Source organism: Cervus elaphus, chromosome 14, assembly GCF_910594005.1.
Source record: "Cervus elaphus chromosome 14, mCerEla1.1, whole genome shotgun sequence".
Classification (NCBI taxonomy): Eukaryota; Metazoa; Chordata; class Mammalia; order Artiodactyla; family Cervidae; genus Cervus; species Cervus elaphus.
The window spans coordinates 34163906-34180059 of NC_057828.1; the positions used below are offsets into that span (position 1 = coordinate 34163906).

General features: G+C 41.5%; 1 pseudogene; it reads right to left on the reverse strand.

Annotated features, from left to right (window-relative positions):
* Positions 1–12902: 12902 nt before the first annotated feature.
* LOC122708143 lies at positions 12903–13564 on the reverse strand (annotated as a pseudogene).
* Positions 13565–16154: the final 2590 nt, after the last annotated feature.

Genomic DNA, 16154 nt, shown 5'->3' on the forward strand with positions numbered 1-16154 from the left:
TTGTCTAGAGACAGCCAGAGTGTGAGAAGAAAGGTGATTTTGCTTCTCTTGTTCATCCTGCTACCCTGAGAACCTTTGCCCATGTATAGTATCTTATTTAAAATAGGAAATGCTAATAACTGCAGAGCATAAAATAAGCTTCTTACATAACTCAGGTATGGGTCTGTAGTGGGAAAAGAAGGCAAAGAGTCTCTCAATCCCAAGTACAGTGACCTTTTCTCTTCAGGCTGAAAGGCTGAACTCAACCTAGGAGCATAAGTGTAATACACATTGTTAAGACTAATATGTATGCAATTAATATTGTTGCCTTAGCAACAAAGGAACTTACCAATGGATAATGTTCTTAGACATGCAATACATTATATGTCATACCTAATACAAGTCTAGCATTGTTTTAATTGCTTTGCAAACATTAGTTTTTCTAATGCTCATTAAAAACTCTCTGAGGGAGTTCCCTGGTGGTCTAGTGGTTAGGGCTCCATGCTTCCATTGCAGGGAGCACAGTTCTGATCCCTGGTCAGGGATCTAGGATCCCCAGAACCCCTCATGGCACATGGCACAGCCAAAAAAAGAAAGGGAAAAAACCCCAGTTCTATGAGTGTCTCTTATTATTCTCATTTCATAGACAAGATGCAGTTTCGATCCTCAGGTGGGAAAGATCTGCTGGAGGAGGGCATGGCAACCTACTCCAGTATTCTTGCCTGGAGAAACCCATGGACAGAGAAGCCTGGTGGGCTACAGTCCATGGGGTCACAAAGAGTCAGACCTGACTGAAGAGACTGAGCATGCATGTAATACTTACTCTCAAGGAAGCTCAGAATACTTTTTAACAGATGGGGCACTCTCAGGATTCTGGGGTGTGGAGTCCAATCCACCTTCTGCTAAGCAGGCCTTCCTTATCCCGGTAATGTATCTTCTGCCCCAGAGTCAAGTGTAATTCTTTCCTGGGACTTGGACTTTGTTGAAAGTAAAAAATTGCAAAATTTGCTTAGACATGATGGAGTGAGAGCTAGAAATGAACAGTTGAGAATAATTGATAAAGAAACTGAGAAAGTTGTGTTGATTGTGACAACAGAAAACCAGAGAGGGATTGCTGTTAACAGAAGTAGATGAAGGAATGGGAAAAGAATAAAAAGGGTAGGAGTGAAGGAACCTCCATGATAATCTGAGATTCTGATTGTGGAAGCGTTTCATCATGAGGAAAGCCCTAAGCAAATACCATGTTACTGTCATGTCCTATTTTTTAATTTGTTGTTTAGTTGCTCAGTCATGTCTGACTCTTTTGCAACCCCATGGACTGTAGCTCACCAAGCTCTTTTGTCCATGGGATTTTCTGGGCAAGATTACTGGAGTGGGTTGCCATTTCCTCATCCAGGGAATCTTCCTGACCCAGGAATTGAACCCGAGTCTCCTGTATCGGCGAGTCTCCTGCATCTTCTGTATGGAGAAGGAAATGGCAACCCACTCCAGTCCTCTTGCCTAGAAAATCCCATGGACAGAGGAGCCTGGTGTCCATGGGTTCGCAAAGAGTCAGAGACGACCGAGCGACCTCCCTTCACTTCACTCCTGTATCGGCAGGCAGATTCCCTACTGCTGAGCCACCAGGGAAGCCCAAAAGGAAACATTTATTGAGCATGAGTTAAGTGCAGCTAGATGCTTGGAATGCAAAGATAAATATGACCAGTCTATCTAGTTAAAATATGTTTTGCATACAAACAGTGACTTGGTTTGAATTTTTAGTGTATTTCAGACTATTAAATAAGTCCAAGACTGCATCTTTATGTTACCCATAGTAGGCACTTTATGAATATTTAATGAAATATTAGAGATAGATAGGACCTGGTTCAAAACACTTAACTGTCTATGCATTCATTCAACAAAAATTTTTACTGTGGTAAAATACGATAGCATAAGATTTACCAGTTGACCATTTTTGAGTGTTTGGTGGCATTAAAAACAATTCACATCGCAACCATCACTCACATCCATATCTCCGGAAGTTTCTCATCATCTCAAACATAAACCCTGTACCCATTAAACAAAAACTGCCCATCCCCTCATTCAACAAATTTTTGCATTCCTTCATTCAAGAAATATTTACTGAGCACCTGTAATTGAGCCCAATTCTCTTTGCGGAAGGTCGGGGTAACAGAACGAATAGAATAGATGTGCTCTGCCATCTCCTTACAGATACAGTCTAGGGAAGGAGACTAGCAGGACAGCAACAACAGGAGTGGGGCTAACATTGCTGACTGCCCCCCACTCAACAGTCCATTTGAATTCGCAGTGCTTCTTTGAGGTAGGTCTGTTTCACCACCAGTTAGGAAAAGAGAGGTGTGGGCTCCATGTGGGATCAAGCTCAATCTGAACAACAGGGCTTGGTCAGGACATGGGAATTACGTTGAGACTGGAAGCTGAGTGGAGGTTGGCCAGACCAAGATTTTGCCCAGAGCAGGAAAGGACAACAAGGCCAGCCCTGGGAACAGATGGGTTCCACCAGGCCGACGAAGCACAGCACCAAGAAACACAGAGATAAGACTGCAGAGGGAGCAGGAGCCACTTCCTGGAAGCCCCGGAGGGGTTCCTGTTCTATCTCCACAGCAGAGGGAAGCCGTGCCAGAGCTTTAAGCGGGGCATTAAAAAGATCCATCACTCTAGTGAAATGCTGATGAGTGATTCACTTCCCTCCAGCTCTTTATTATCATACTGATGGCAAGGAAGTAGAGCTAACATTGAACCACCCATCATAGAAAAACAATTGGTATTTACACTGTAAAATCTCTGTGTATTTGTGTTTGAAAGTTCCTGATCTGGGAATTCACATTTACTTAAATGTGAATATAATGATATAACCAGACTCAAGATCTAATGAAGGAAAAAAACTAGAAACTAGTCTCATTTTGCATCCCAACAAACCTTATGTTGGGAAGAAATGTTATTACCTTTCAGAGAGATCTCAAGTGTGAGCTTAAAACATAACTGGCCATCATCTCTCAACTCGGGAATTTGTAGCAATTCCTTCAATTCCTTCTGTTATTGCTGTTCAGTCGCTAAGCTGTGTCCAACTCTTTTGAGACCCCATGGACTGCAGCACGCCAGGCTCCTCTGTCCTCCAGTGTCTCCTGGAGTTTGCTCAAATTCACGTCCATTGAGTCAGTGATGCTATCTAACCATCTCATCCTCTGCCGCCCTCTTCTTCTTTTGCCTTCAATCTTTCCCAGCATCAGAGTCTTTTCCAATGTGTTCACTCTTCACATCAGGTGGCCAAAGTACTGGAGCTTCAGGTACAGCAACAGTCCTTCCAATGAATACTCAGGGTTGATTTCTGGACAAACATAAATTAAGCTTCTGTTTACCAAGTGCTTTAATTAGCTTGCTTAGGCAAAATTATTGATAGTAATTTGAGAGCGATTTTGCTTCAAACTCATCTGTTGTAGGACAGCTAGGCTGCTCTACCGTTTGTAGAATAAAGGCCAGGTTCAGAATTTCAATTTCTGGAGGGGAAGACCTGTGGAAGGTAAGTACCTCTGAGGTGAAACTCCAATCTGTCTGTCAGACTGCGCTGCCCTTCAGTTCAGTTCAGTTCAGTTCAGTTCACTCGCTCACTTGTGTCCGACTCTTTGTGACCCCATGAATCGCAGCACACCAGGCCTCCCTGTCCATCACCAACTCCCGGAGTTTACTCAAACTCATGTCCTTTGAGTCGGTGATGCCATCCAGCCATCTCATCCTCTGTCGTCCACTTCTCCTCCTGCCCCCAAGCCCTCCCAGCAGCAGGGTCTTTTCCAATGAATCAACTCTTCGCATGAGGTGGCCAAAGTATTGGAGTTTCAACTTCAGCATCAGTCCTTCCAATGAACACCCAGGATCTCCTTTAGGATGGACTGGTTGGATCTCCTTGCAGTCCAAGGAACTCTCAAGAGTCTTCTCCAACACCACAGTTCAAAAGCATCAATTCTTCGGCGCTCAGCTTTCTTCACAGTCCAACTCTCACATCCATACATGACCAATGGAAAAACCATAGCCTTGACTAGATGGACCTTTGTTGGCAAAGTAATGTCTCTGCTTTTTAATATGCTATCTAGGTTGGTCATAAATTTCCTTCCAAGGAGTAAGTGTCTTTTAATTTTATGGCTGCAGTCACCATCTGCAGTGATTTTGGAGCCCCAAAACACAGTCTGACACTGTTTCCACTGTTTCCCCATCTATTTCCCATGAGGTGATGGGACCAGATGCCATTCTGAATGTTGAGCTTTAAGTCAACTTTTTCACTCTCTTCTTTCACTTTCATCAAGAGGCTTTTTAGTTTCTCTTCACTTTCTGCCATAAGGGTGGTGTCATCTGCATATCTGAGGTTATTGATATTTCTCCCGACAATCTTGATTCTAGCTTGTGCTTCCTCCAGCCCATCGTTTCTCACGATGTACTCTGCATATAAGTTAGATAAGCAGGGTGACAATACACAGCCTTGACATACTCCTTTTCCTATTTGGAACCAGTCTGTTATTCCATGTCCAGTTCTAACTGTTGCTTCCTGACCTGCATATAGGTTTCTCAAGAGGCTTGCTGCTACATCATTTCAGTCGTGTCCGACTCTGTGCCACCCCATCCCTGGGATTCTCCAGGCAAGAACACTGGAGTGGGTTGCCATTTCCTTCTCCAATGCATACAAGTGAAAAGTGAAAGTGAAGTTGCTGAGTCATGTCTGACTCTTTGCGACCCCATGGACTGCAGCCTACCAGACTCCTCCGTCCATGGGATTTTCCAGGCAAGAGTACCGGAGTGGGGTGCCATTGCCTTCTCCGTCTCAAGAGGCTTAGCTTGCCTCAATACCAATCCCAAGTTAGAGTGGATGGTGAGCGGATTTATCACCACTTGACTGGTAGGCAGTGACTTTGTTCTCACATTTTAAAGCACTACACTCTTCTTTTTAGTGCCTTGTCAGTTTTAGATTTTTAACTTTTTACAACAATAACAATGCTTCTGCAGAAATAAGGTAAGTAAGGCTGCTAGTTATCTTTTTCTTTTGACCACAGTGGTTCTTGTGAACTGTGTACACAGATAAACACTCAAGAGTTAAGAATCCCTCTGGTTTCTTTCTTTTTTTTCCCCGTCTTCTTTTTTTCCCAAAATCTATGTTTGAAAACTAATAATGATATGTATACCATTGACATTTTATAGCTTAGTATTTCAGTACATGTGACTTTTGCCTCTCGAGGGTAGGCAGGACAGTATCATTTTACAGGTGAAGAGGCTGAAATTGAGCGAAGGAAACAACTCTGCCTAAAGTAACTGTCTGGTAAGGAATACAGCCATTTGCTGAGTTACACTAATCTCCAAAGCATCATTTATTCCACATATCATGTGTCCTGAATACTTACTTCTCAGGCTGGTCTAAGAACATAAAACAAGCTAGACATACAGCAGAGTCCCCTTGAGAAGGTCAATCAGTGGGAGACAGACAGAAACAATCAGTTCAGTTCAGTCGCTCAGTCGTGTCCGACTCACTGTGACCCCATGAACTGCAGCACCCCAGGCTTCCCTGTCCATCACCAACTCCTGGAGCTTGCTCAAAGTCCATCGCATTGGTGATGCCATAGAAATAGATGATCATTACTCCATGGGCCAAGAATAGCACTGAAGATTTCAGAAGCTCAGGGGAGGCATACTTTATAGAGTAAAGGATGAGGGGGGTGGGCTAGGAACAATCAGGAGGATCTTCTTGGAGGAGGTGCCACATATACTGAATCTTAAAACAGATTAGAATAAGCAGGTCCTTATATAATCTCATTATCACTGTGAGGATGAGATATGATATGATATTCATATGTGTTATATACAATAAGTAATTAAGAGATGAGGCAGTGATACAGCTAGGCTCAGGGAGATGACCTGTAGAAAATACAGTATCGTTACCTCTTGCTAAGAAACAAAAAGTTTTAAGATTCTCATACATACATCCCTCCCCTCCACGTGGTCCTCTCACTGGGCCACCTCTTGACGGTGAAGCTCTGCCTGTCAAGGCTGTCTGTTTTCCTCCCACCCATCTGCTCCCATTGGATTACAACTTTCCTGTTGTGTGCCTGTACTTTTCAGAACTCTCCTAGATATTCAGTTTAACACTGTTTCTATGGTATAAATAAGTAGAGGGAACTGAAACAATTTCCAGGCCTGAAGTGTCACTAAGGTTTGCTTTGATTCTACGACTTAATTCATTTGTCTCTTAATCTGTTTGTGGCCATTTTGTGGTGAGTGGGATGAAAGGAACAGGTTAGAAATCGAATGTCTTTGTGTGTACTTGTCCCCAAAGCCCCCAAAACGAGGGGCTTTGCTCAACTTCTCCCTTTTAGTAAAACTGTGCCCCTTCCCACAAAATATTCCATCTCCATTCTAATGGCAGCATTGTTTAGAAAATTAACCCAATACCTATATTTGCCTAGACTGAGTGGTCAAGTCAGAGTCCAAACAAATATCACTGGGGTTTAAGGAAACCCTCAGAATGTTAAATAAGCTTTCCTCACCATTCCTTTCCCTTCTCAAAACTAAACAAACCCATTGACCTTGTCAGAGTGGTCCTCATCACTTCTCACCTGTTTTTACTCCAAATAGCCTCCTACTTGATCTTCTCGCCCATGTTCACCTCAAGACTCTCTAGGCAGGACTTACAAACAGACGAACAAAGATGCAGGTTTTTCGGCCTGCATGGTGTCCGCCACCTCCAGAACTCAGGCAATGTCACAGAAAAATGAAAATTTCCAATGTCCCTTAAAAAAATGGAATAACGTGGCAGTCCTGAGTCCTATTCCCACATGGTTACAGGGTTCACAGTCATAGGGTCATTACTGTTTTTGTTGTTTAGTCTCTCAGTCATGTCCGACACTTTGTGACCCCATGGACTATAGTCCTCCAAGCTCCTCTGTCCGTGGGATTCTCCAGGCAAGAATACTGGAGTGGGTTGCCATTTCCTTCTCCAGGGGATCTTCCCAACACAGGGAATGAACCTGAATCTCCTCCATCTCCTGCATTGCAGGCAAATTCTTTACTGCTAAGCAACCAGGCCAAAATGACCCTTTATTTCTTTCTTTATTTTTACTTTCCAAATCATGTATTTATTACTTTAGAAGAGTATTATTTTAAAAATGAAATAATTTGTAAAACAAAGAATTGATTCTTCCCATATTTCCATTGCAAGGAAAAATATATTTTCATCAAGCTGCTGCCCCCCAATTTTTAAAAATTAATTAATTTATTTTAATTGGAGGCTAATTACTTTACAATATTGTGGCAGTTTTCGCCACACATCGACATGAATCGACCACAGGTGTACATGTGTCCCCCCTCCTAAACCCCTCTTCCTCCTCCCTCCCCACCCCATCCTTCTGGGTTGTCCCAGAGCACTGGTTGTATATATATTTTTATTTTTTCAAACTGTCAATATTTTTATTGATCTTGATACCGGGGTTGGGAAGATCCCCTGGAAAAGGAAATGGCAACCCACTCCTGTATTCTTGCCTGGGAAATTCTATGAACGGAGGAGCCTGGCAGGCCATATAGTCCTAGGGTCACAAAAGAGTTGGACACACCTGAGCGACTAAACAACGATAACAGCAATGACCCTATGAGCATTTCAACATTTTAACTTTTATGTATAGATAAATTATTTTACCCAGTTAATTTTCATCCTACTCTACTCACTGACTTTCCCATCTCTGGTGATGAAAACTCCATCCCTCCAGTGCTTAGAAGCCTTTCTTTACTTAATTCACCATGATCAGATAAGATCTAGTCAAGTAACCAGAAACCACAGTAGATCTCTTAAGCAGAAGAGTTATTTTGATACATATGTATTGAAAGTAACCAGAGACCTTTGAAATTTTGGCCAGATCATATCAGTCATCTACCCATAATTCAGATAAAACCTGAATTATTTCCCAACTTTACCCAAAGAAACATCCGCATCTTTTTATATTCTATAAGTATCTTCAGCATCTGCCTCTCTATTATTGCTACAACTTCATACTCATGTTCTTTCCATCACTGATTCTGCTATAACCCAACGTATTTTTCCTTCCCTTTTGATGTTTTACTAGTTTTTCTTTTCTAGTTTCTCATTTTGGCACTGGTTATCTACATCATCAAGGATGTTCTTTACCTATACAAATGAAAAACAATATTTCTTATAGTTTACCTTCCTGATGATGTCTAACTTTAAATTTTTTTAAAAAAAATTGATTTACCTTTTAACTGGTGGGAAATTGCTTTACAATTTTGAATAATACATATTTTATATTTTTATTTATTTATTTATTGACTGTGCTGGGTCTTCCTGGCTACATGAGGGCTTTTCTTTAGTTGTGGCAAGGTGGGCTCCTCTCTAGTTGCAGTGTGCAAGCTCCTCATTGTGGTGGCTTCTCTTTGCCCAGCATGGGCTCTAGGCACGCAGGTTTCAGTAGTTGTGGCACATGGGCTTAGCTGCCCCGCTGCATGTGGAATCTTCCCTGAGCAGGGATTGAACCCTTGTCGCCTGACTGGCAGGCAGATTCTTTACCACTGGACCACCAGGGAAGTCCCCATGCGGTCCTTTAAGTGAGTCCTTTGTTCCAGTTCTCTGAGATTTTCGTCATTCTCAAAGTGCCCCTGACAAAAGACCAAGTGACATTTACATGTCTCATCTTGACTGCAGTTTTCCTTAAACCTTGAATGCTCTTCACTCATTTATTATTTCATGCTCACAACTTGGAACCACATGAGTTTTCAATACTTACATGATCTTTCTAAAATTTGGACCTGATCATGCCACTTCTCAGATCAAAATTCTTTAGTGCTCTCACCCCCCACGTCTTTATCAGTGGATGAAGCTCCAGCTTCTAGCTGATCTGGGTTCTTTTCAATCTGCCTCTTTGTTCCTTATAACCATTCCCTACCTTTACCTTGGAGAAGAAAATGACAACCCATGCCAATATTCTTGCCTGAGAAATCTCACGGGTAGAGGATCCCGGCAGGCTACAGTCCATGGGGTCGCAAAAGAGTCAGACACGACTTAGCAACCAAACAGCAACAACAACTTTTACTCCTGCCCTAGTTTCTGCCCCCTTCCCCCAATCTTTGTACTCCAGCCATATTGAATTCCAGCTGTAGGAATGCTTCTCGTCTCTATGCATCTCCAGGGGCTGTTCCTACTGCCTGGAATGGCCTTCCTTCTCTTTCAACCTTCTTGCTTTTGAAGATGCAGCTTTTTCAAGCGTCTTATCCCCCAAGAAGCCCTTTGCTCCATTTTCCAAACTCAATACCCACTACTATTGCATCACTTTTGTAATATACTACTCTTGCAATGTAATTGTTGGTTTGCCTGTCTCTTTTTCCTGTACTGTACTGTAACGTACATAATGTATACATATTGTACACTATGTGTACACATAGTATACATACTGTACACTATGAAATCTTGCTAGAATTACAGCATGTCAGTTCTGACTTGAAACTCTAATGCTTCAAACTTACTGATGCAGGAAAGAGTTTGGCATGGAAGTCAGGCACCCCTGATTTGATGTCTTAACTTTACCACTTGCTGAACTTATCAAGTTCTTTAATCCCTCTGTTTTTCAGTTTCCATATCTATAAATTGAGACAAATAATTGCCATATTATGAGATTACTATGAGGATTAGAGATATTTTGTATAAAATGCCCAGTACAGTGACTGGTACATAACCAGGCACTCAATAACTGGCAGTTGATATCACAAATAAATGAATCAAGAAAAATAGTGCAGACTTAAAAGATGACCCATCTCAAATGTGCTTATGTGGACCAAAGTGAAAACAGTGAAAAGGAAGAAAGGTTACATAAACACAGAGTATAAACATAGCATCTAGGCAATTAGGACAGTGCGGAAAGCACTTTCGGTTTGATTTCTTCCCCCTAAACTCCTGACAGCTTTTTAAAAAATTGAGGTATAGCTGACATATGACATAATTTTACTTTCAGATGCACAACATGATTTGATATTAGTGGTAAATATTTGATATTTATATTCAAAATGATCACCGCAATAAGTCTGGCTAACATCCATCATCATACACAGTTAACAAAAAAAATTTTTTTCTCGTGATGAGAATGTTTAGCCTCTACTCTTTTAGCAACTTTCAAATATATAATACAGTATTATTAACTGTAGTTGCCATGCTATATTTTACATCCCAGGGCTTATTTATTCTCCTGACAGTTTTTAGTGAAAGACTATATTACTTATCAGCTGGCAGAAATCTGCAAATAATAGGCAGTATATAAAATAATGAATATGATATACGATGAAAAAAAAAGTTAAAGTGTTAGTCACTCAGTTGTGTCTGACTCTGTGACCCCATGGACGGTAGCCTGCCAAGATCCTCTGTCCCTGGAATTCTTCAGGCAAGAACACTGTAGTGAGTAGCTATTCCCTTCTCCAGGGGATCGTCTCGACCCAGGGAACAAACCCAGGTCTTCTGCACTGCAGGCAAGTTCTTTACTGTCTGAGACACCAGGAAAGCCCATTACTGCTAATTACTGCTAACTTGTCATACAACTGACCTCTTGAAGGTGTATGTGAGGTTTTGTTTCATTTTTGCATGTGTGAATATTTGTGAGTGGGGAACCCTATAGCTCGGTGGTTGGTCAGCATGGCTGAATTCCCATGAAACAGCTGTACCAGTATAGCATCCTGGTTATAGCTTGTCTTTATCCCCAAGCTGCAAACTCCTGGAGGTTGGGGACCGTGTTATTCATCTGTGTTTTCCCTGAACATAGTATAGAACTTGGTATGTAGTAGGTGTTTAATAAATATTTATTAAGTAGATCAAAGGATGAATTGGGAGGTTTACTACTCATGTATATATTTATAAATGTATGATATACTTATACATACGCATATACGCACACTTTCACTCTGATTCCTGGGGCCAGCTTTCCCTTTAGTCTGGCTTGAGCCATATGCAGACTAGGGTTGGTCCCTGGGTATAAATTGTATTTTTAAAACAGTCTATGAACAGCTGTATCCCAAAGAACTTTCTGTGATGATGGCTATATTCCATTCTTCATTATCCAGTATGAGACCAATGGCTACGGAACATTTGCAGTGTGGTTAAGTGATTGAGGGATTGAATTTTCAATTTTTATTTTAATTTAATCAGCTACTTGTGACAACTATATTGGTTAACACTGGTAAATAATCTCCTATGTATCATCTCTATGTACTTTTCCAGATCATATTCAACTGTTATGTTCTGGGTTACACTTTTTTGATGGGGCTTGTATGTGGAGTCTTAAGACTTTAATAGTTTAATACCACTTTCTAAATAAAGTAAAAATATTTGCTGAGCATCTAGTGCTTGGCAATATTGCTGGCATTATGGAGAATATAATGTCCCTACCTTTGTGTTGCTTCTATCTAATGAGGAAATGGAAAAGGAAAGATGGAGCATTAAAATAGAAAAATGGACTACACAGCCTTGGGTATGGCTCCACTAAACATGAGTATAAAATCGGTTAACACAAGCCTGCTTCACTAGATGGAAGCAATCACACAGAATACTGTCAATGTAGAGGGTAGGGCACCTTGACGTGTAAAATCTACAGGCCATAAAAAAATCTGTTTAGTAGTTCTAAGACTTTAGGATCTCTGATGGTATTCACTAATATATGGTGTCCACAAAAAAATACTAACTGCCAAGTGGAAAGTAGAGCTAGCAAAGAAATTTACTTGTTATTTATTTAACAAGTGCTAGTGTTATGCCAAGAAGACTCTGCTGAATAAAATTTATTATTACAGCCTTTATTTGATTTTTTTAATAACTCTCTCTTTTAATTTTTATTTATTTATTTTTGGCTGTGCTGGGTCTTCATTGCTGCATTGGGCATTCTCTAGTTGTGGTGATCAGAGGTTACTCTCTCGTGGCAGGGCCCAGGCTTCTCATTGTGGTGGCTTCTCTTGTTGCAGAGCATGGGTTTTAGGGCACCCAGACTTCAGTAGCTGCGGCACGTGGGCTCAGTATTTGTGCTTCCTGGGCTCTAGAGCACAGGCCCAGTAGTTGGGGCACACGGGCTAGGTTGCTCCTGGATCAGGGATCAAACCCACGTCTCCTGCAGGCAGATTCTTTACCACTGAGACACCAGGGAAGCCCAATAACTCTCTTTTAAATCAAGAATCCTTCAGTTCAAGTCAGAGTTGCAGTGCAGTTCACACATTGTTAAGGGATATTTTTTATTTCAGCTCTCCTTCCTTGTTCCCCAGTGCAGTGCCTCGCTCTCTGTGAATGTTGAGCGAAGACAGTGCACACCTGCTGGAAAAGTCATGTTCCCCTCCCTGCCCTCAAGGAACTGAGACAAACTTCAAAATAGACAATCACATCACAGGTAGAAGGTGGGAACTTATGAGGTCATAATCGCTTTAGTCTTTTCATGCATTCTTGACTGTGGTTCAGAATGGTTCAAACATTTTCTTCCTCTTTTTAAATTAGGTACTGTGATACTGACCAGTCACTGGTAAGGTATAATGGTGTGCACTTTCTATAAACTCCTCATTGCTCATCCTGCCTCCGTGTTAAATGAGTTTTGCTAAATGTTAATCACTCTTCACCTGGTAAATATTTATCAGAAAAACCCTCATATTTTACTATGAACTACATGATTCCAGTTTTTCTGCAGGTTTCTAATGGGCACATTTTATTCTACAGACATTATATAATGAGTGTGAAGACAGATTCATAACATTAAAGGCAAGATAGTTCCTACAGAAACCACTTACTTATTTGTTGTCACAGAAATAAAGTTTATTGAAAAACTCATCAAGAAATTACATTTTTCTCTATGAAAATACTCAGTATAAGAAATGGGATCTAGGAAGCAACATGACCAAGAAAATACAATCTGAGGTCTGATAGATTTCAATACCTTTGATAATAGATGACAGTCACCTGCCCAAATGAACCAAATGACACTCAGCCAAATAGCCATAACAAATTTCTTGATTTTCTTTCCATTAAGATGAATGGTAGGTTGTCCATATCTAGGCCATCTGGTCTGCCTCTATACATAATAAATATACTGAGGCAAGTGAATGCTGAAGAGATAGCTTCCATATTATCACCAGACACTGAGGGAGGCAGCCATCGGTCAGCAGCAGCTTGGGATGGAGGGCTCATCCCAGGGCTGAGTGAAGCTTGCGAGGTTGACCGTCTCCAGGCCTAGGGTGGGCTGGGAGGGTGGAGCAGGAAGCACGTGGGCACACAGGGTCAAGGAATGTAGCATGGTGGGGGGCAGCTGTCACAGCAGGTTGGCTCCGCTAACCAAACTGTGTGTGGGCAGGTGCTGGGCAGGCTGAGTCCACATGGGCAGCGTTTATCAGAGGAGCAGATGGTGGTGTCGGTACCAGTGGGGACACTGCAGCAGTAATGGGAAGCACAGAAAGCCATGGCGGTGGGAATCTGGTTTGCTTTTGGAGAAACCCTTTACTTTAAACCTCTTAGCCTGTTGCGGTATCCAAGAAAGTATTGGGTTGGCCAAAAAGCTCGTTTGAGTTTTTCCATATAAATGAGAATATTTTGTACCACTTAAAATTTAAAAGCTGTGATACTCTAGTTTAAATCTCATGTCTACTAATTAATTATGAAATGCTTCAAGACTCTAATGCAAAGTTTTGAATGTAACAAGTAAAATTTGAATATGAATAATCAATATTTCAAAGTTTAAATAGTGCTCCTCCATGGACAGTGTGGAGTCAGCAAACAGGAGATTCACAGAAGTTTCACCCTAGAGGGACTCTACGAATCTTCCAGTCTGCTCTGCTTCGTTTATAGATGAGGAAACAAACATCCAGAGAGATGGTGCAATTTGCCAAAGGTCCCCCAACTGGTTACAGTAACAGTGCCATGCCTAGAAGCAAAGCCTGCACTCTCCTATCCAGACTTCATTTTTTTCCCAGACTGACATTTCACTGTGAACAATTCATTGACAATTTATACGATATGTATAATTTCCTAAATAAGATTTAGCAATCCAACTCCAGATTTTCTTAAGCTTATTGAATTGCTCAAAGTAGCTAATGAAGACTAACATATACTGAGCTCTTACTGTGCTTCCAGCCCTGTCCTCAGAGTTTATACTATCTCAATGCATTTTCCCAACAACCTCATGAGGCGGGTATCATTTTAGATGTAAATACTCTCAGGCACAGAGAGATAAATAGCTTGCGCAAGATCACACAGCCACTATGCTATCTAACTGGGACTGCAGCCCTTGTTTGTCTGATATTTATGGCTGTATATTTAACCGGAATTTGAAACATCCTCCCTCCCTGCTGTGCATTTCTGTTAGTCTATATGAAAGTGTACTGTTAATACTTAGTAATTTGTAGGTACTTGTAACTTCTCACATTTTTGTAAGAAGATTGACAAATGTATCTCAGTGTGTTTCTTGCTTCTTTTATTAAACTGGCATTGATTTTCTATACCAAAAAAAAAAAAAAAGACGTACATGAAATAGCATCTTGAGTCCATTGAATCTAGCAGTCCTGCCAGTTCTTATCTCCTCACTAGTAACAACCCTTCAGTATCTTCCTTCTCACTGGAGGCAGAAGCCAAAGTCCTTACAAGCCACTGACAAGGCTGCTGGCAATCTGTACCTCCCCTCAACTCCCTGCCTATCTTCCCCTTCAGGACTACTTACTGTTCCCTCCACCTCTTTGAGATATTTACTCAAATATTACCTTACTGCTCAGGCTCCCCAGACTACCCCATTTATAACTGAAAAACTCCCCCAACCCCAGCACACCTTGCCCCTCTCCTGTTTTACATTTCCCGGCCATACTTGTTCAGTTCAGTCTCTTAGTCGTGTCCGACTCTTTGCGTCTATTTTAACTTATTGGCTAATTGTCCCTAAGAGAATGAAGGCATAATTACATAGTTCACTGCTGTATTCCTAGTGCTTAAGAGAAGGTGCTAAAAAATATTTGCTGGGTGAACTGTATGACAAACTATAACATCCAGGTATGTGCCTTTGTTTCAACTTCAAAATGTAAGCTACATATTCTGAGCACCCTAACTCTGTCATGCCCTGTCATAGATTTATTACCTACGGGCTATTCACTAATCATTTTTTTCTTTTTACTGTTGAAATTAATTTACCCTCTCTTCCACTCTGTATTCTTGGTGGTCTCCAGGATTTCAAAAAGGGGGAATATCAAATTTTTGACAGATCCCTCAGCAATTTAGAGAAAGTGATCTGTACTTTTACTGGTCTCTGTAGAACAGGACTATCATGACAGCATTAAAAACATAAGAAGAAAAACTATTAGGAAAGTGAAGTCACTATTTGTATTTTCAAGTGGTAAAATATTGCTTGTAAAAAGGACAAACAGCAAGATGATGGCTCTTTGAGCATTTGTTGTTGCTGTCTAGTTGATAACTCATGTCTGATTCTTTGCAACCCTGTTTACTGTAGCCCCCAAGCCCCTCTGTCTATGGGATTTCCCAGGCAAGAACACTGGAGTGGGTTGCCATTTCCTTCTCCAGGGGATCTTCCCAACCCAGGGACTGAACCCCTGTGTGCTGCATTGGCAGGCTGGTTCTTTACCTCTGAGCCACCAGGAAAGCCCCGTTAAGCATTTATAAAAACAGTTTTTCTGTTGAATGTTGTCTCGGAAGGCCCAGTGTAATGAAAGAAGCCTGGGGTGGGAGGAGGACCTGGGTTCTTGGGCCATGTAATGAGCAGACTGAAGATGATCTTTGTGATACAAAGCTCTTGGAGACAAAGCCATGAAGATTTCTCACGCCCATCTAAAGTTATTCAGTTCAGTTGCTCAGTCGTGTCCGACTCTTTGCGACCCCATGGACTGCAGCACGCCAGGCCTGCCTGTCCATCACCAACTCCCGGAGTTTACCCAAACTCAAGTCCATTGAGTCAGTGATGCCATCCAACCATCTCAACCTCTGTCGTCCACTTCTCCTCCTGAACTCAATCTTTCCCAGCATCAGGGTCTTTTCAAATGAGTCTTCTTCGCACCAGGTGGCTAAAGTATTGGAGTTTCAACTTCAACATCAGTCCTTCCAATGAACACCCAGGACTGATCTCCTTTAGGATGGACTGGTTGGATCTCCTTGCAGTCCAAAGGACTCTCAAGAG